The sequence below is a fragment of the Argiope bruennichi genome, chromosome 1 (genome assembly GCF_947563725.1).
Source record: "Argiope bruennichi chromosome 1, qqArgBrue1.1, whole genome shotgun sequence".
Lineage (NCBI taxonomy): Eukaryota > Metazoa > Arthropoda > Arachnida > Araneae > Araneidae > Argiope > Argiope bruennichi.
In genome coordinates this window covers 127,947,669-127,969,141 of record NC_079151.1, presented here as the reverse complement: position 1 = coordinate 127,969,141, position 21,473 = coordinate 127,947,669, and the positions used below count along the sequence as shown (strand labels likewise).

Genomic DNA, 21,473 nt, shown 5'->3' with positions numbered 1-21,473 from the left:
AATAATTGGACAGGTTAAAGTTACAGTTATATAAGTCACTTTTTTTAAAGAAAAATTTTTAGTTTAATTATTTTGATCCTTATGTTAAATTTGAATCTTAGAGAACCCTAAAATAATGATATTACAGTATTTTTGTTCCCGAATGATACAATACTTTTGCGATTTGTTAATTTTAGGAAAATAAAGAAAATGTGATTAATAGAACTGTAACTTTAACCTCGCCTGTTGACATCAGGAGATTTAAATTCACAGTCAGATACTGATTCGCTTGAAATATTTGAATGGAAGCTACTGAAGTATCTCAGATATTAATTTTGGAAATTAGCACTCGTTTCAAATTTTTCAGTCAGTTCAGAATTTTATTCTTTTAGAATTTAAAACTTCTATTGTCAACTTCTGAGATTGTTCCATTAATTGATATAGAGACAGCTGCAGTAGCTGATATATTGAGTTCAGCTGTGCATACATGATTCTCTACGTATAGACACTTCCACATGATCATTGGATAGTAATGAAATTAGAGTAAGAAAATTCATCAAAGAGAGATTCATAAATTCATATCTTTTTACTGAAAACATTAAGATAAAATAAAGCTATCCTTGTAAACTTATTTTCATAGTATTATAATTCTTATCATTAGCTGAGAACAATCCTATAGCTACAATAACGTGGCTGATTCATGTATCGAATTGCAGAATATTTAGTATTTAAATCTGTAAATGTTAGATTAACAATTGATTATTTAAAAGATGGAAACTGAACTGCATTTATATATTTCATGTGTTTATTACGTTCGTATACAGATTCAAATAACAATAAATACCTCAAACAAGGTTCTGCATTTAATTAAAATGTTAAATAAATTAGAAATATAAGCAATTATGGCAGTGGTGTTGCGAGATTAAGTAGTCTTTGAGGCATAATATTATTTTTTTTCGCCAATTCAACTTATATGGGGTAAAAGAATGACATTACCGTAATAATGTTTGGCGTCTCTGGATTTATATCCTATCCCCCGTCACCACTATACTTCTGGGTCAAAGATTAAATTTCAATTTGACTGACACCAATGTTCCAAACATTGTTCTAATAAAACTACCCTTTTCAGAAAAGTTTTTTAGATGAAAGATTGCTGAATTTATGTACTCCAGAAAGCATCTCACAAACACACATCTAAATTTTTGCAGTCGATTTTTCCTCAGATTGGTTTCCAAGGATCATACCTCTTTCCCATATCCTACGCCACTGAATTTACATCTAAATTTCAATTTCACACGACACTATAATTCTTATCAAAACATTGTCGTAATGTCATATATAATCTCAATTTCAACAAGATTTTTGAACAAGGACCTTTGATTCCGCCTTGTCTGAAAAGCACCCCACACACTTATAAGCTGAGGCATTTAAATTTTTCCACTCGTTATCTAATTTCACTTGGACAATTCTACCAACTTTAAACTGTTTGAATCTAAAACACCTTCTCCATATCCTCCCACTGCGTATCCTTGTGGGCCTGCAAAGTGACACGCGCACGTCCGACCCATTGCTTGTTAAAAACCTAACCATTTAACTCTCTCAAGTGGTGGTGCAAAAGGAAAAAGGAAGTGCGACTGTCTTGTGGCCATTGACACCAGAGGTCGCCTGGTTGTTTTTTTCTTTATCTTCCATTATTTTTTTCGCCTGTCTTTTTCGCGGCGTGTGGGTCGAAGACGACTCGCCAAGCGTGGTCCGAGCGAAGCGTGCAAGAAAAGAAAACGGGGGCCCCTTGTCTTTTTGTTTTCATTGGGCTTGACACACATAATTCGGACCCGAACACTTTCACCGGGCTTTGTAGAGCGTGGAAGATTTAAAAGAGTGGATCGGACCTGTTGCCGAAGAATAAAAGAAGGGCAACCCCTTGTTTATGGCCGCGGTGGCCGATTGCGTGGGAGGGGCCCGCGGACCCAACGGAGGGTGACATCGAAGAATGGAAGAAAAAGAGAATTGAGGGTAAAAGTCTGCTTTTATGTATTTTTTCGCCTTTTCTTCTCCTTGGAGGAGAGGTGACCATTACCGGGTGTGGCGTATCCGGATTGGATTTACGCTTCGGCTCGTTCCTATTGATATCGGTTCCTTGACACCAAACCTTTCTGAAGAGAAAGGATTAAGTTTCTCCCATTTATTTTAAACGGCCACTTTCGTTTTTATTTTATTTTATTTTACTTTATTTTTTTAGATTGAAGAATCTGAAATGGCTAATTTTCACGTCTTTTCCCAAAGAAAAGTATGCATACTTGAGTGGATGGTGCTTTTTTGACCATGCAGCAGCAGTGGTGAATTTCCCATTGCTGTATGGGTGGGGGTGAATTTTTTTATCATATTTTTATTATCGCATGCAGGGGCCATTGTTGCAGAGCTAGTGATGCTTTTCGGGTGTACGCTTGACTTATTGACGCTTCCGGTATTTGGGGTGGGGAGGGAGGGGGTGTAAGCGCTCGTGCGTAATTTATGCACAAGGGTTATATTAAAGGAAAAAAAAGAAAGGCCATCACGAATGGGAAGCCATTAAAATGAAGTGATGGATGTGAGATTGGGGACAAAATTATCCATAAAAGTTGGATTAATGACGTGTCCTGCGTTTTTATAAGTTTGGATTTTTTAAAAAAATTCTTAGTTAATTTTAGACAGAAAAAAAAAACTCTTCAAAACTTGTTACTGAGAATTTGTGATAGATTAAAAAAACATAAATGATATGATAAAAATGTAAAGGCAAATTTCTAAAATTCATATTTGTAAAAGAAAAGAGTTTTTTTTTTTTTTTTTTTTTAATATTTTATACAGTAAAGTTATACCTGAAATAAACGCTTATTAGAACAAGATTTAACATTGTGTTACGTTTTTATTATTCTGTATTAAATATTTTAAATAATTCAAATTTTAATTATCCAGTTTCTTTGTCCATGGAAAATTTTCCTTTTCTTTTCCGAATTTGGCATTTCAAATGTTGTTTAAACCTTTAAATGTGTGGAAAGGAAGATATAAGTGTCCATATATGTGTTTATTCTAAGAAGAAAATTTACCATCTGAAACATATGAATATTTTGAAACTTGTTATATTAATCATTGCAGATTTTATTGAAAATGTTCCTCAGAACGAAAGTGTAGAGAAAATATCAAAAAACATCCACTAGTGATTTAATTAAGTTATGTACAGCCGTTGCATAATTGAATTTTTCTAGTGCAACATATTTTTCATATTTAAACATTATCTTTATTCAGTATTTACAGATTAAATATTTAGACTTTGTGGAGCATGCTTGTTCTAAGCAATTTTGGTAATTTTTTGCGTTTATTCTAGATTGTGTAGACTCTAGAGTTTGAGTTTGTTTGTGTTTTATGGCACAGAAGCCATCTTTGACTTAGCTGCGCCACATTCATAGAATTAAAATATTTGTATCAATATATAATAAAATCGAAGCATAGAATATATGATTATAAAAAAACCAATATCTTTTTAAAAACTAAAAAGGTTAACATGCGGAGTTTTAGAAATCGTCTCACCCAAATCAGGGTGAAATTTCCCCCCCAAAAAAATGTACGAAAGAAAATCGTGGGCATTCAACAAGAATCTGTAAAACAGATATAAGACTGTTAAAAATTGACTACAGAGATTGGTAGACTCTAGAAGTGGAGTAATTCTCATTGTAAATTTTATTACCTATAGATACTATATTATCTATCGGACGGAAGATTATTAATATTATTATAATCACTACTTTTTGTCAGCATATATACATATAACATTTATACATAACGTGTGTGTGTGTGTGTGTGTGTGTGTGTGTGTGTGTGTGTGTGTGTGTGTGTGTGTGTGTGTGTGTGTGTCTGCGGCATCATTGATTATTAATCATTCCAAATTTATACAAAATTTATCATTATAAATTCTCTTCAGCTGACTCTACATATAGTGGGTGTTTCATTATTTAGTAAACGAAAAAGTCTAGGCTTTAAAAAAAGTTTTGATGTGATTTTAATCATTGCAGGAACAACTGGAAAACACCAAGTTCGTACTCTAAAAGCACAATAACCTCGCTTAACCATCTGCGAGGCTGTATAAGACACCCTTTCTCAAGATGTGACATTGCTTGCAGAGATGAGACATGGCATGTCTCACCCTCTCCCTCCCTAGATTACTTCCTTTAAAAATCCCGACTTTTTTTAATTAAAAGAAAGAAAAAAAATCCCCATCAGGAATACTTTCTCCACTGCCATCTTTTACACGCGGATATACAAACTCATACATCATGCGAACCAAGTATTTCCACATGTTATTCGGGATCTCCCTTCCTCCCCCCTTTTTTAGCCGGAAATAATTACTCTTTCTTGCAGCGAAATGATATATACATTTTTTTATATATTTTTTTATTATTATTATTTTGCTTTCTGCGTCTTTTCGTATTTCCCCCTTTTCTTTGGTTTGTTCCTCCGCAAACTTTTCTTAATGTTTGTTCAGCGTTGGTTTTAAATTATAGCCCCCGAGGGGTCTAGGGAAGAGTGGAGGGGAATAGGGTGAGGGTTTGCTTCGTGTAATACACCGACGACCGAGATGATATGGCGGACGGAAACGGTATGTCATTGATTGGACAGCGCCATCTATTGACGACTTCGTACATAACGCAAAATCATTTTAATCTCGGTTGAAATGTCCTGTTTACAGTGCGCTTGTATTTACTTTGACAGTGATGAGACCGGCCTTCTCTGTATCATGGAAGCTTCACAAAAAAATCTAAAAAAGGAGGAGGTAAAAAGGGGGAATAATCAAAGTAAGAAAAAATATTTAACCTAAAAAAGGACGTACGCTGTCTGTTTGTAATTAAAGTCGCATTCTGGGATATACTCTTTTTTTCTCTTTACCTCCTTTCCGAATACTTTTTTTTGGGAGATTTCTGTTTAATTTTGGATAAATTACGTCATGTCGGGAGATCTGTGGCTTTTCTTCAAAGCAAAGGGAAATGTCAGGTTGGAAAAAAAAATTAAAGTCAGGTTGGTCATTCGGTAGGAGAAAGAAATTGAAGAAGAGGGACCACACGTTTGCTTTTTGGGACCGAACAGAAAAGTTAATTTAGCCGATTTAAATTAGATTTCGGGGCAGGCCAATCACACGAAAACCTTTCTCATTTTGTGGGACGACATTTATTTTTCCCTCATCTGCTTCTTTTTACTTTTTTTCTCCCCTTCTTCTCTCTTTAAAATTTCATTTCTCTCTTTTCGCTTGACTCTTAATCTTGGGGTGATACCTCATAGATATCGGGTAATAAAATAGCGACGATAATAGATTATTTAAACAGTTCGAAAAAGAAAAGAAAAAGGGGCGATATAAAAAGAAAGCCCCAAAGAGGAGAAATTGAGTTAAGAATTTGATTGAAAATGATTTCTTGCACTCGAAAAGTTTCTAAAGTGTCGGGTTACTTATTTAGCTAATATGTATTTCTATCAGAAGACATTTTATAAATTTATTTGTGAACTGATTAATTAAACTCACTTGTAAAAGTAAAATCTGTAATTTAAAATTCAAATTATGATTAGCATGCATTACAGCTTTCATTGAACTTATGAATAAAGCGAAATTTCGTTTATGCTAGCTAAGATCTGAATAAATTTTTATAACTTGTTTGTCGATTAGCTTTTAGAGCTTTTGCCTACTCAAATGAATGTAACGTCGCGGTGGTTATTCATTCATGACCACAGGCCTAATGGTAAAGTGTCGACTACGACATGGAAAGATTTCTAATCCGATCCACATACCTTCTATTTGCATATGAAATCATTTCTATAGAACAAAAATACTGTGTTCAAAACATTGTTATAGCTAAGCCATAGATATATATTAATTAATACTTTTTTGCGGTGGCCTATTGGCGATGTTTTGGCTTCAGAGTGGTTCTCCCGCTGGTGTGGTGTGGTGTGGAGAGGCGGGTGCCAGCTCAGGTGTCGTCCTCGTCATCTGACAGCGGTTCAAAATTACGAGGTCCGTCCCAAAATAGCCCTAGTGTTGCTTTACAGCGGGACGTTAATATAACTAAACTAAACTTGGCTTCAGAGTCAAAGGATTGCAATTACAATCCACCATTTCTCCATGTATGCTGTGTATTAAAACATTGTTAGAGTACAAAAGTACTGCGCACAAAGTATTGTTGTAGTCAGGCTATAGATATTTATTAATTACTACTAGATTGCAGCAGCTTAGTGGCAAAGTTTTGGTTTCAAATTTAGAGAATCGCAAGTTCCATCAGTCAAAAGTACTGCGAACAAAATATTATTGATGTCAAGCTGGAGCTATTCATTAATTACTGCATGACCGACGTGACCTGATGGCAAAGTCTCAGCTTTAGAATAAAAGTAGCACAAATCCTGTTTACCGATTCTCCATATACGATATACATTGGATCATTACTGTAGTACAAATATATTACGCAAAAACCTTATTGTAACCATGCTCGAATTATTAATTTATAAATACACGCCCAGAAAAGATGTAACTTCAAATCCAGAAGATCTCCAATCCGATCCATCGATCCTACAGGCATGTACTACATTAAGTCTTACAAAGTTACATGGCGCGTATTTAGTGTACAGAAATTAGAAGAGGAGGTGGGTTATATAAGCTCTTGTCATGTAATCATTGGGATTTAAATTAAAATAGTCTTCTTGTGACATCAAAACTGTCTTGTTAGATACTTGAATTTTAATGCATTCCACATTCTAGATTCTTGTCAAGTTAATAGTTTAGCTAGTTAATATATATTTAGCTACGTAAGGCATGAGACTTCATTTCATTCAAGGTATTTACAAAGAAGAAAAACTGTCATGTCAGCATGCGAACAAACTGTCTGACGCATCATAATGCATTCTTAGTCCAACAAAATTTGTTTTATTATTCAGAATGATTTGAATTTTCTAGCGGATGTAAATTGAAAGTATTTCAAATGGAAGTGTTCATGGTCATGAAATTATGACCATTCACTGAGTTTTATAATCTTATCTTGAAGCATTCTTCTAATGGAAAGATTCAAGTACAGGTTAAATATGTCGAGGTCAATGATGTAGCATGGAGTCAGTTCAGGTTTCTATTATCTGACCACAACCCAAAATGACTGACGAAGTATATCTGAGGGCTCCATTAGAAAATATCATTATATAATTTTAAAATAGAGAATTAATTTAATCAATTTATTCAAAATAATTAGCTTCATCCTTTTAAGCTCGCTTTTAATTTCAAATTCATTTTTCGTTCTTAAAGTTAAAAACTTTCTCAAAGTAATTGAAAATAGGTGTAGTTTAGATTTTAATAATATAATGGTCTATGGAAATAACGTGTTTCTAATTGCAAGTATTGCCATTGTTATAAGTACAGGATGATCATTCTAATTTCTAAATTCCAATTGGTAAAATGCTTCAAATGATGTTAAAAGTTACTGTTCATTCTCGGAATAAAAAAATCATGATTTTGAGTATGCGTCATGAGACGTTTATCAAAAAATGGGGGATTGGTGATTTCAAATGTTTACATTTAGCAATAGAATGAACTGACATTCGCGAATTTAGAAGCCGTTACAACCTCTTGTCTTTCTGTGTACTACCTCTTAATAAAGTACAGTCTTCGAAAAAAGCTAGTCTCCAAATCCTGAAACGAATAGTATGTTTTATGTTATTTGAATCAATAAATGTACTGCTAGAAAATTTCAAAATCTGAACTTTTATATTGTCTTCCAAGATCATCTTTAGTAAAATCTTCTTGGCTCACTGACATTTTAAATTAATAATAATAATGTAAACTCTTCTGTGACTAAAATTGGCCGACTGGAGAAGCTTTTAGTATTATTAATTTAAAGAATCAACTACATCCTCGAATAAGCGACGACCGACAGTTGGAGACTACTGATTATTGTAATGGTTTAAAAAAAAAATCCAAAATAGTGACTCTCAAAGCTTTATAACTCGGGCAGTTCCAGTCGTAGGTATTGGAATTTGTGTGTGTAGAATGTTCATGCCAAGACTATATAAATGAATATACCTAATATAGCATTAAAAATTTTTAATTGATAAAATTGTAATTTTTTTCGGCATTGCATTGCATTACTGAAATAACAGAAGTCGTGTAATTTCTTATATCGTTTAAAGCAATCTTCCAATTGGAAATGCATGCCTCTCTCTAATGATTTAGTCATCGGTTCAATTAGAATGAACATTTTGTAAAATATTTACTTTTACTAAACATTAATGACTAAATAAATAAATAATCGAATTCAGTGAATTCAAAAATAAAATGTTTAGAATTCTTTCAAGAACTATTGTTTTCACTTGATACCCAAAATATTTTATATCTTCTCATTCTCTTAAAAAAATTATTTTGCAATTCTGTCACCTACATTGTTAAATTTTATGTTGTTATTTATAGGTGACTTTAATGCCATTTGAATCCTGTGTTGTAACTCAAAATTAATGTAACTTATGCGTAGGAATGTCACTATGTCATATCGTATGAGAGAATTAGACTCATGGGTTTTTTGTCTGATTGCCTTCACACGAAGTTATTGTGAGCCTTATTTTATTGGCGCTGAAATTTGTTATTTTTCCACGACTACATGAAATAGACAGAAATATAAAGAGAGAGAGACCTTATGAATGACAAGACATTGCAAGGTCAAATACATGTACTGCCATCATTATTAGGATTGCTTTAAGTCAAGTTGTTTGGTGATAATATCTGTTGATGAATCATAGTTCTAAATTTTACGATATTCAGCTTGGCTTTGCAAGTATTTATAGATCTACTCAACATTGAGATTTCGATAAATTACAATCTTGAATTATGAAAACTTCGCTATTTTGTAGTTATTTAATAGAAATTTATTGTAATCAAAACGAGCAGCCATAATTTGCAATCAATGTGACTGATTGTTTATTGCTTAAAGATTTTGATTTTGAAATTGTTAGCAGGCGTTAATGAAAATTACGTTCCATGTGAAATTTTTTAACATAGCTAAATTGTAATTTTGAATTATTGATTTGGTGTTATTTCATTGATTGTAAATCAATGTGTATAAACGCTTTATCATCCTACATATTCTTCAGTTTGATCTCATTTGCAGGGGATGTTACATTCTGATAATCTAATTTGGAAAAAAAAAAAAAAAATGTTCATCTTTATTAAAGGCAAAAGGGGCTCTAAATTTGCTGAAAGTTTCCCTTATCCTACTATTTTAATTTTTAATTTGAATTGAAAAGATAATCAGTAAGTAAATTCCGATAAATTCAGAAGCTTGAATTTTGAGTCGTGTTTTTGCACTGCTTTTGAATGGTAGGCTAAGCGTGTTGGTTGTAAATATACATCGCAGCCGAAGTGACAAAATTCTCAGTGTGAATGTAACAGAAGTGTTGGAAATTAAATAGTGGCTGAAAACATAGTCTTGGATAGTATCATTGAAAGGATGAGATTGAAAATTAAAAGGCATAATGGAGCAGTTGGCAGAGAGGATAAGCAGGGAATAATTGCATAATAGTATTTTTATGTATATTTAAAACATATAATTACTCTATCTAGGTACTGAAATCATAAAAAAAGTGAATAATAAAATATTGCGCCTTTATTCATTCTATTTTCTATTTTATTTTTGATCAAACTTAACCCTAGAATGCATGACTTTTTATTCTTTTATATATATAATACTGATGGGTTTTTTTAATAGTAGAATTATTCATACGCCTTGGTATTTTCCCAAGTCTCTAGTTTAAATCTAATTCTAATACCAATATGCCATATATAGATCTGTTCTACAAATGTTTATCAAAAAGCATTAAAAGAAGGACTCCCAAACACTCATTGTTGCATTTTGGGACAATCGTGTAAGTCTATAAAGGGAAATATAAACATGTAACCAAACGATTACATGATGCACTGTGGAGTTAACATAATTCATACTGTAGCTCGAAATGTAAATATAATGAAATCGTCAAAATGTGTTCTGTGTTTTAATTTACGTCCATTTCAAAGAGTAAAATAACTTCAAAATGAAACCATGAATTAAAAAAATGAGAAATGCCGAAAAGGCAGACCAGTGTAATGTGGCTCCCCTGCAGCCAAATGATGTATTTTCCATTGAGGAAACATTTACAATTCTTTATTACATATTTCTTTACACATAATTACCATCAATGCCTTGGATAAACTAAAATATCTGAAATTCGACTGCTTGATATGAAATTAATCTATGAAAGCTAAATCTCACTTTTAGGACAGACTAAAATAATTTCAAAACAATAACAAGCAATACACAAAATGTCATGAATTAAAAATGAAAAATGCCGAAACGGCAGAGCAGCGCATTGTGGATCCACTGCACCTCCAGATGATATATTTTACATTGAGAAAACATTTGCAATTCCTTTATTATATTTTTCTTTACACATAGTTACCATCAATGCCTTGGCTAAATTAAAGTGTCTGAAATCAGACTGGTGTATTTGAAATTAATCTCTAAAAGTTAAATCGCATTTTTAGGACAATTATGAACTGAGTCTTACCTGAACCTTAATTTGCAGTTTTTATTTCGTTTAATATAAATTTAATTTTCTGCTTTTCACTGATTTCCTTTGGAGATAGGACTTAAAAAGACACTGAATTCATTCAAAATCCCAACACTGCTGTTACAAAAATATTCCTTTTTGGAATGATGGTCGAAAACTGTTTCCGGGCATTGATTGAAAGCTGCCTTTTGTAGAGCCATCAGGGCAGACGATTTTGCCGAACCCAAGTGTTCGGGTGACCCCAGGCGACACCTTCGACCGCCGCAGTGAATAGCCAATGAAGCCACCGTGAGGCCTCCTCAGATAATCTCCCTCCTTTTTGTCTCTTTACGGACGTTATTAGTGGTTTTTGTTTGTGTCTTGATTATTCCTCATGTCGTGTTTTTGATGAGCCCTACGAAAGCGGATATAGAGCTGCGATAAAAGGACTGGCGGAGGAAGGGAAGGCGGTGGAATGAAAGTCATATCCTGTCATTAACCCAAATTCGCCCCTTTCTTCGTGAGCGGGGGTGGGCTACTCATGATCAGTTCACTTCAGTCTGCTCGCTCTGCGTCACTTAGCACGGCCTGCCTTCGGAGGGCCTGCCTGCCTTTACCCCCGCATAGCCAACAACAACAGAAAAAAAAAATGTAAGAAAAGAATGGCCAACTTTGAGTGATTGGTTGGGGACTATCCATAAATTGCAAAAAAACATAATTTTCTTTCAAAAGAGGGAACTAGATGAAGACATTGTTTTAGATATTTTACTTGCTGGTGGCAGAAGAGTAAGCTGAGTACAGCCACCTTTCGCAACAGCCCAATAGGGCAACATATGTTTCACTAAATTTCGTTCTTTAAACCTGAATATGATAAGAAGAGGACAAAGAACCTTAGTGTCTTGGGGCATCATTTTCTTTCACTAGGCCCCTAATGATGATTGAGGGAGAAAAAAAAGTTTTACCATACCTATCATCGCTACGCCGTTAGTAACTACCTCGTATGCAAGTGTCAACTCCTCTTTGTTATGAATTTAGACTAGATTTACCGCATTGTTATTAGATTTTAAAAATTTTTATATTTCTCACGTTCTAAAAACTGGAATATCAGAGAGATGAAATTATGAACATGATCTACACATGTGTTTAAAGCATCATGATAAATGAATCAGCTTGATTTTGGAACCAGCAGATGTAATGACATCACAGAAAATAACATAACTGTATATATTATCAACTATCTATCCTACAAAAGCCACGTTACATCCACAAAATCCTGCTACAAGATGCACGTTAGATATTCAAATTAAATGGCCAAGCAGATTAGATATGTTGTTGAACAAGAATGGATTCCATTGGTAGCGTCTTCGGCTCATATTATAAGGAAACTTTATACTTTTAATGTTTAATTTCATCACGCGTTCATAATCTAACAAGAAAGCCTCCTCAAATTTTATTCAACCATTTCATTAATATTTTTAAAATTAAACTACCTTCAAACATGCTGCCAACCAGTCGCCAAAGGGTCCATTAATGACTTTGTTTTCTCCTTTTAATCCTTGAATAATAAATATCATTTACAAATGATGAAACTACCATTCCTTGCATTCTTTTAAAAACTGGACATTAGCTATGCGACAGAGTTCTGCATAAATCAGTTATTCATTGAAATGACGATTATGTCAAACGTACTGAAAGTTTACTTTAGAAACTCTATTTTGTGTTAATTTGAGCATCAAAAAAGACGAAGTTTTTCTAGGGAAGAAGATTTAAATTATTTGTAATACTGCCGTTTAGAAATTAACTTACAACTCTTAAAAAACAGAACGGTTTATTAGGCAATAGCACTCTCAACTGTCAGTACCATCACTGAAGAAGACCTATAGAACTAAAGCCATATACCTGATGGAATGTTTTAGAACATTCCACCTGAGGAAAAAATTTACCTAAAAAATTAAATAATGGGAATAATAACGAAAAACATGATTGCATCCAATGAACAGAACTCAGACCACTTGGTGTGAAAGAGCAAAGATCTAAACATTCAAATTGCCAGTAGTCAAATCGACTGCTTGGTTTCAGTTATGTCAAATGTTAACTGCAGTTAAATTTCTACATTTCAAAAATCGTAGGAAATCGTAAAAATATAAATTTACGAGCTTGCAGATGTAAATTCAGTAATCTAGATATCGAGTTGAATGTGGTATCTAAACCAGATGTCACGCATTTCCACCGAAACGCACATTTCAACCTTTTTGGAATCAAATTTTATCATTCTTGAAATTAAATAACTTGCTTTTACGTAATTTTTCTGTAATATTTTAAATATCTCAATCTGTTTTGTTTTTGTTTTTAATTTATTCCTGGATGTATTTTACAAAAGGAATTGAACATTCATTTATTATTCAATTAATCGTATTTATTTTATTTCTTGGTGTTTATATTTAGCACGATTTAGTATTTTATATGCTCAGCATTTTTCTTTTTTGTATACATAATATAGAGAAAGTATAATAATCATTAAAAAAATTCGAACTCCAGATTTTGATGAATCTCCTCGCTTCAGACCACCCTGAGTTCGAAAAACACAATTTTGAAACGTGTCGATCTGTTTGTCTGTGTCAAAGATAATTCCAAAATACTTTCAGCTAAACGGATGAAATTTAGTTTACGATCTTTGCACCAAATTTATAGATAAAATTCGTTCTGAAGAAGTCTGTCTGTCCGGCTTTTCGAATATAGTTAAAGTGATAACTACAAAACGAAAGAAGCTAGATGGATAAAATTCGGCACACATATTTACAATCTATAGTATAGACATCTATCAAATTTTGAGCCAAATCCAATGGAGGGATCATATTGTCTGTCGGTCTGTACTTACAAAAACATATAAACGCGATAACTCAAAAACGCAATGAGTTAAATATATTAAATTTGATATGGAATTTTGTGACTACAAGTGTAGCTTTTTAACAAATTTTTGTTTCGATCGATTGTGAAAAACGCATCTAAAATACAAATTCAATTTTTCATGTTATTAACCAGGGCTTAATCGCCAAATAACACGCCAAGGGTGATATGATAGATTCAGTAAAAATTCTAATTCACGCCAAAGGTTAATATTTCATATTATTGCACGCCATTGCCATGCAAAGTGTTCTTTAGTATAAGTTTATTGGAGAGTATGCGGGAAAAATTTGGGGCGATCACTCCCACAACCCCCGATAGTCTATCGGGGGTTGTGTCACTCCCGTTGTTTTTGTTCCAGACCGATGACATGTTTAATAAATTGAGGAAAAATCAATAATAATAAGCATTATTTTTATCTATTAATATGTCTTTAATATGTCAGTAATAGTGGTGTAATGATTAAGAACATATTTAACATGAATTAAGAACATATATTCCTCCCAAGGGGAGAGATGGGTCACAAGGGGGGGATAAAATAGTAGCACATTATCTCACTTTTAAAGCTAAATATGTCGGAGGAGGACAGGAGTGATTCACTTCGAGTGCCTTTATCCTTAATAGGCCACTACTTTTACTTATCAATTATAAAAATGTCCTTTTTTTTATATTTTTCTATCCAAGCATATGGTTATAAGAATTTTCCTCTTAAGTTTCGTCTGTCTGAAATGCGATTTCCTCTCTTGATTCTATGTCTGTAAATGTAATTATTAAAATTATAAATGAAGATAGTAAAATTATTTAAAGGCATATTCATTAAATTTAATAAAAGCTAAAGTTCATACAATAATTTGATTTTTAATGAGGCATCTATATTTGTCATTTAATCTTCGTAGAATTATTAATGTACCGTACATTTAAATACGAATTTTATGTCATTACCAACTCTAAGAAAAGTAGAAAACTTAACAAGAGCCCCTTATTTATTTTTTTCAAAACGAGTTTTTACATAGGCAGGTTTTTAATTAAATTCCGTCAAATAAGGATCTGTATTCCTCAATATCGCTGTTCTTATATAAATTTACACAGATAGAGAAACGGAAAATCAAACTAACGAACTTTTAACGAATCCCAGAATGAGTGAAGGTTGATAGAGAAATAATAAAGCCTCCAGGAAACACGGGCGACGACGATCCGGCCTGGGTACTATTTACCTCCGTGAACGGATGAATTAAAACGTTAGATTAACCCAGTTTTTGTAGTATATGAAAAAAAAATTGAAAGAAAGTAAAAAGAAACACAACTTTGAGAAAACTTTTCCCACAAAAAAAAAAGAAAGAAAAAAATTCGCAATTAGTCATTTTTCGAAGATTTTTTTTTTTTTCGTCTTTAATTTCGGTTTTAATTGAAAGTTAAAAGAAACTCAATATCTGTAGCTTCTATGAAGTACTTCCTGGCTTTCACATATACGTTTCCGGTGCTTCAAGCTACTTAGATGTTTAATTCACTGAGCCGTATTTTTTTTAAATGCGTGTTTGTTTTTTAAAGGAGACGAAGAACTAGGAGAAAGGTATACGTTTAAAAAAGGGAGAGATTTAAAAAAATAAAGATATGAAAAAAATAAAGAGTAAAAAGAAGAAAAAAAATCCTGCTCCTCATTTTATCTTGTCTTGCTATAAAACAAATAAAATGTCACATAGGTGTGCGACCCTCCCCAAACTGAAAGTTATACGCGAAATCACCCGCGGTTAGGTTTTTCAAAGTTAAATACAAAGAAACTACTTTCAAATCGCTTAAAAAGATACACGATGGGGGGAAGAGATAAAAAAAAAACAATAAAATAATAAAAATCATAGTGAAGATGGGAAGGGGTGGGTTTGGAATAAAAAAAGTAATAGAGATGGAAAGTATTAAAAAAAAATAACAAAAAGACAAAAATGAAATGAAAAAAAAAAACAAAAAAAAAACAGCCAATCGTCCAAAACTATAAGAAGATAAACGCTAAAAAGTCAACTCAGTGTGGTGGGGTGGAGTGGAAATAGAAGGGGAGGGGGTGGAACCCGATCAAATATTCATTCCTAAAAGCACCTTAAGCTTGCTGAGTGAGCTCCAGCGTCATTAAGAAAAACACCTGTGCGTTTAGGATCGGTAAATACTGTGCAAAAGAAGACTAAAATGGATAGGGGGAGTAGGGGTTGGAGTCGAGTTGTAAGAAGTCTGCGGCGGGTAAAAACATATTATGCCCATTTTAATTACTATCCTGTTTTCCCACTCCCGCCTCCCCTCTGCTTTCCCCGCGTGTACCGAGCGCAAACACGACTGAAAGTTGCAAAATTAGTTTGACTTTAAATCCTAAAATCCGACTCTTCTTCGACTTAAAAAAATATTTAAAAAATTTTCAAAGAGTAACGGAAAAAAAAAAAGAAAGAAAAGAAAAAAAAAAAAAGAAAGAAAAGAAAGAAAAAAAAAATCGAAAGAAGTAAAGGCAGTGCGAAAAAAAAAAACGCAAAGGAAAAAGTAGTTTAATTTTTTTTATTAAAAAAGTAAGATACCGTAGATAAAAGGATAAAGGGAGAAAGACTGATGGTCAAATTATAATAAAAAAATAGTTCAAAGTAAAAAAAGGTTGAAAATTGTATATCCTATTTCTTTTAAAAAGATTGGTATTATTATTGGTACCGTGCTTTTGAATTATCTTAATTTTTCTACCCTTTTTTTTTAATTTATAAAGGATTGGCAACACAGTTGCATTTTTGAGTTTCTGTTTTTCTAGTTATTGTATTATTTTTTCAAAGCATAAAGAAAAGATAAACAGCTAAAAAAAATGAAGCTAAAAAGTCCAGATTTGTGTCTTAAATTGAAAACTTTAACAAAAGTAATTAAAATGAAAATGCGTGTTCTTATTATAAACTTAGATTAAGATTTCACTTCTTTGGTATTTTTCCGAACTTTAAGTAACCTGAAGCTATCGTTTGATTGGTTAGTTTAAAGTAACTTCATGAATTTTTTATGACTCTTGATTTTTTTTTTCAAATTCGACTCTTGCTTTTTACATCGTTTGATCCTAGCTTAAAATCTTGAAAAACTAAGTTATGCTTGTTAGGTTTGAACCTTGGCGTTCAAGATTAAGAATTTAAAAAAAAAAAATTAATTCGTGTTCCTATTTTAGGAAAAGGTAGTTAGGACACATTTTTATTCCATAATGATAACTTCATGAACCGTTACACAAGCAATTTTACTTGTTAAATAAATGATATCAAATTTATTTGATGATTTAATTGAATAAAAACTGCTGTATATTTAAGACATGCCAATAAAGCTTAAAATGAATTAAATATATACAGACTTCTGAACAGTTAGTCAGTTTTATAGTTTCTTTATTGATAGTATCGCAATCTAAAACATTGTAGACTCAACTCTATTAAAGTACCGTTATAATATCAATGCCTTTGTATAAGATCCAATTTAAAATAATGTTAACTCTGGTAAAGTATTGGTATTGTTATGACATCGTTGTCCAGGTAAAAAATCCATAGGATAATTAAATTTATTAGTGAAAAGAGAGATCTTTTCTTGCATCCCAAGCTTTCAACATCAAGCGTCATACACACAAGGACTAAGGAATGGGGGGAAATATCACCACAGTTTCTTCACATATTTATGGACATAATTTATGTGTTTTTCTCATACATAATATCTTTCTGCATATTATTATTATTCCAGATAATTTGTCTATAATATGTCAAAGTAGAAAATTTTTTGTAAACGGTTTCGTTTTATTATCGTTTCTCATATGTTTGTAAATTCTGTACATATATATATATATATATATATATATATATATATATATATATATATATATATATTACTGTAAATATTTTGATATTTAATAAAATTTTTGTAACAGGCCCATTAAATCGTTCAATGACCAGAATGGTTACGAATATCGGTGTATGAGACTGTGTTCTGTTCTGTTCTGGCATTGTATTTGCCGGTTGTTTGTTTAAGTGTAGCTAAATATTTACCATTCTTTGATTTTCTTTTTCTTTGAAGTATATATATATTTTTTAAATATTGGTGAATTTAACGTCATCAAAATGTTATTCTAAAATTATTTTCTTTCCTTTGCAGGTAAGCTTCCTATATATGCTGTTTGCAAGATCCCGCGCCGAAGGATTGGTAATGCCAATTTCTCATTTCTTCTTATTATAAAAATTATCATTCTTAGCTCAAGCTTGGACTTAATAAATCATTATTCGCTATACCTAAAAATTACGTCATATCAGAAGTAATTTTTGAGTACGATGCCATCTTTGAATCGTTTAAAATATTTAGCCAAAAGGTTTTATCCGATTGAAATGTATCCTGTATATGAAAATTATTGATGGACAAAATATCATGTTTAATACTATAATACTGCAAATAAATTTATTTGTTAAACAAAATAATTTTTATGTAAATAGTCTCGGAATAGTCTTTAGAAATCAGTTCTCGAGTTTCCTTTTTGTGGAAAGTTTATACAAATATTGTAATGATGAAAAACATCATGCATACGGAACATCATTATCTCACTCGATTATTTTCATTCTAAACATCTTATTATATTCAGCCATACAAAAGAGGACAAGTTTTTCATTTAATTTTAGTCAAATGATTAAGTCTTAGGCCACAATTATCATAATGCTATTCCATTTTTTTAAGCTTTATTTTTAAAGGCTTCAACTGGAATTTTTTCGAATTTTTCAATAAGTCGTTTAGATTCTTTTCCATTCTTTCCGTTTCCCGATAGTAAAAGTTAAAATAAATCTATTCTTGAGTCGTGAGCCAAAGACCATTGTGGATGAGCGAAATTTTTTCGTCATTGATTACATAAACGAAGATCTCAGAATACATCTCAGAATCAAATGAGCCTTTGTGTTTCACAGTCTTGGCCCTAAACCAAAACCCAATCCATGCAAGAAGCCTAAACTATTGTATATTCACCGTTTTTTAATTGAGTTCGCAAATGACATGGCGGTCGTTGCTTATCTTGGCTCTGAGACGGCGGAAAACGACATTATGAAAAGGTATATTTGTATCGAAGATTTGGCCATTCGCTTTCCTGTACTGCCGCGGTAGTTTATTTGCTTTTCTAAAAGTCAAGGTAGAGCACACGCTTGTAACAGAAATGTTTTTAATTCCACCGTTAACAGAAGACCAATAATAAACGTACTGTTTGCCTCTGGAGTTGTGGGTGCTGGGAACAAATTGGGAGATGTGGGTAAACTATAATTAGTATCGTAATGAGTTTTCCGAAGAAAACCTAGTTTTGCTTTCTCTGTATCTGATAAAATAGCTCATGCGTAGAATAAGTTTGAGGAGGACTTGTTCTTATTGGTTGGCATCCACAAGGTAGAGACACTTGACATGTATTTTCCAAAGCCAAATAATACAGATTTGAACTTCAGGGTGTTATAAAAAATGCAATTCCGAACTTGTTGAGCTTAGGTTTCCGCACAAATATATATTGCGTTTAAATCTAAAAGACTTTTCGTAATATGTTGGACATATAATTGAAATTTGCATTAATCTTAAGCATGTATGTCAGAAATTAATCCATAAACTGTCGATTTTTTTGGCGTAAGAGCCATATTTGGCTAAACTGCGCCATGCATATGGTATATATCCGATAGAAGAAACTAATATATATATAAACGGATTATAGAAAAAACTTTTAGCATTTTAAACTTCTATTTATTCCATCGGTAAGCATTTTATATGCAAGAAGCGAAGGTTAAACTGATGTTCGTTTATATCGTGATACAAGAGTAAAAAGAAATCAAAATTTTTCCCCTCAGTGATTATACAATGAGATTTTGATAAGGATTTCTTTGACACGCTTAGACTTATGAAAAGGAAATTTAGGTATTTTTAAAAAAATGTTGCAAAAATTAATAATTTTTATCCCTGCACTTGGAGCTTGAAAAAGTTGCTGAATTCAATAGTTTTACAGAGCGCTTGTTGAATTAGTTAAATAAAAAAAAGTGAGAATTAGATCAGGAAATAAGAGAACATTTTAAAATGAAATTAATATGAGTTAAATTAAGACAAAAATTAGATAATTAATTAAGATTTAAATTAGGTTAAGATATATATATGCCGAAAAGTTGTGTTATTGTGTAATTATGTTTGGTTTTGAAAATATTTGATATTTTTGAAAAAGAATATCGTTATAAAATTATCAATAAAATCATTTCAATAAGAAATAAAAGACTGAGTAAGTAAAAAATTTGTTGCTATAGCCTCTAAATTACTTATTTATGCACGGTATTTCATTGAAATGTAAAAACCAAATAAAAAATATGAAGCTTCAAATATGACAATTCACTTTGCAGACGAATTTCAGATTTGTTCATTACTTTTAAAGAAAGGAAGCACAGAATACATAATTTCTACTACACACAATATTGACTGATAAATGGTGTGGTGGTGGTGGTGGAGTAGGTAAAATACCAAAATCCAAAAACAAGGATTATGGCAGCTAATAGGATAAGTTAGAAAATTTCAAATAAAAGTTGTATTTTAAGTTATTTATGCTACTTTGTAAGTTTAAATTTAATGTGTTTGTTCATAACTTGAATTCATCCATTGCCGATATGGCAGCAGTTATATCATTATTAATGTCAAAAATATTATTATCTGAATCTGTCACATAGAGGATGCGAAATTGTCATGTTTCTTAGGTTTGCAAACCTCTTTAAATTTCCTGCTTATCTTAATTCCCTTTGGGATAACTGTAGTTCATTGGATCGGAACTCCGCTGGAATAAGAGAGTTTGTTCCACTGCATGCAAAGCAGATTGATAATATCATTGCAAAGCAGATTGATGATATCATTGCAAAGCAGATTGATGATATCATTGCAAAGCAGATTGATGATATCATGAAGAAAAAATGTTTATTTAAAGATAATTTGTATTATTTTTTTTAAGGATGGATGATTAGTGAATCTTTTAAGATGCACATAAGATACTTGCTGCACAAGATGAAATAATCATCTACTTCTTATGATGTTAACTGGCTTCGAAAGATATTTTTTACATAAATATCCATTTCTAAAGATCTTTAAAAAAATTCTTTGATTTCCTTATTTTATTTCGCAGCGTTTACAAAAAGTTAATTAAAGAAACTTAATCGAAAATCAGCTCATTGTTATTTTTAATCTTTCAAAAAACGAATTTGATATCAAAAAGCGATACAATAAGTTTACGATTAGAATGTTTCCTTATCTATCTTGTTATTACAGCAGCTACTTAATCCTTTCATTTATCACTTTCTTTTGAACGTTTGAACACAGTGTTAAATATTATGATGTACATAAGATAAAATAAGCATCTACTTCGTTTCATGTTAACTCGCTTCGAAAGACATTTTTACATAAAATACCATTTCAAATGTACTCAAGATATTGAACAAAAGTTCTTTGATTTGTTATTTTATTTTGCATCGTTTACTAATAGTTAGTTAAAGAAACTTAATCCAAAAACCGTTTATTGGATTATTTATTATTACTTAAAATCTTTCCAAATGAATTTGATATCAAAAAGCGATACAATAAGTTTACGATTAAAATGTTTCCTTATCTATCTTGTTTATTACAGCAGCTACTTAATCCTTTCATTTATCACTTTCTTTTGAACGTTTGAACACAGTGTTAAATATTATGATGTACATAAGATAAAATAAGCATCTACTTCGTTTCATGTTAACTCGCTTCGAAAGACATTTTTACATAAAATACCATTTCAAATGTACTCAAGATATTGAACAAAAGTTCTTTGATTTGTTATTTTATTTTGCATCGTTTACTAATAGTTAGTTAAAGAAACTTAATCCAAAAACCGTTTATTGGATTATTTATTATTGCTTAAAATCTTTCCAAATGAATTTGATATCAAAAAGCGATGCAATAAGTTTACGATTAGAATGTTTCCTTATCTGCTTCGTTTATTACAGCAGCTACTTAATCCTTTCATTTATCAA

The 21,473-nt window shown here is 31.8% G+C and overlaps 1 protein-coding gene across 3 annotated transcripts in view; it reads left to right on the top strand.

Moving 5' to 3' along the window:
• LOC129977480 (homeobox protein cut-like 1) overlaps positions 1 to 21,473 on the top strand; it is an 826,328-nt gene that overhangs the window by 617,365 nt on the left and 187,490 nt on the right. The window lies entirely within an intron of this gene.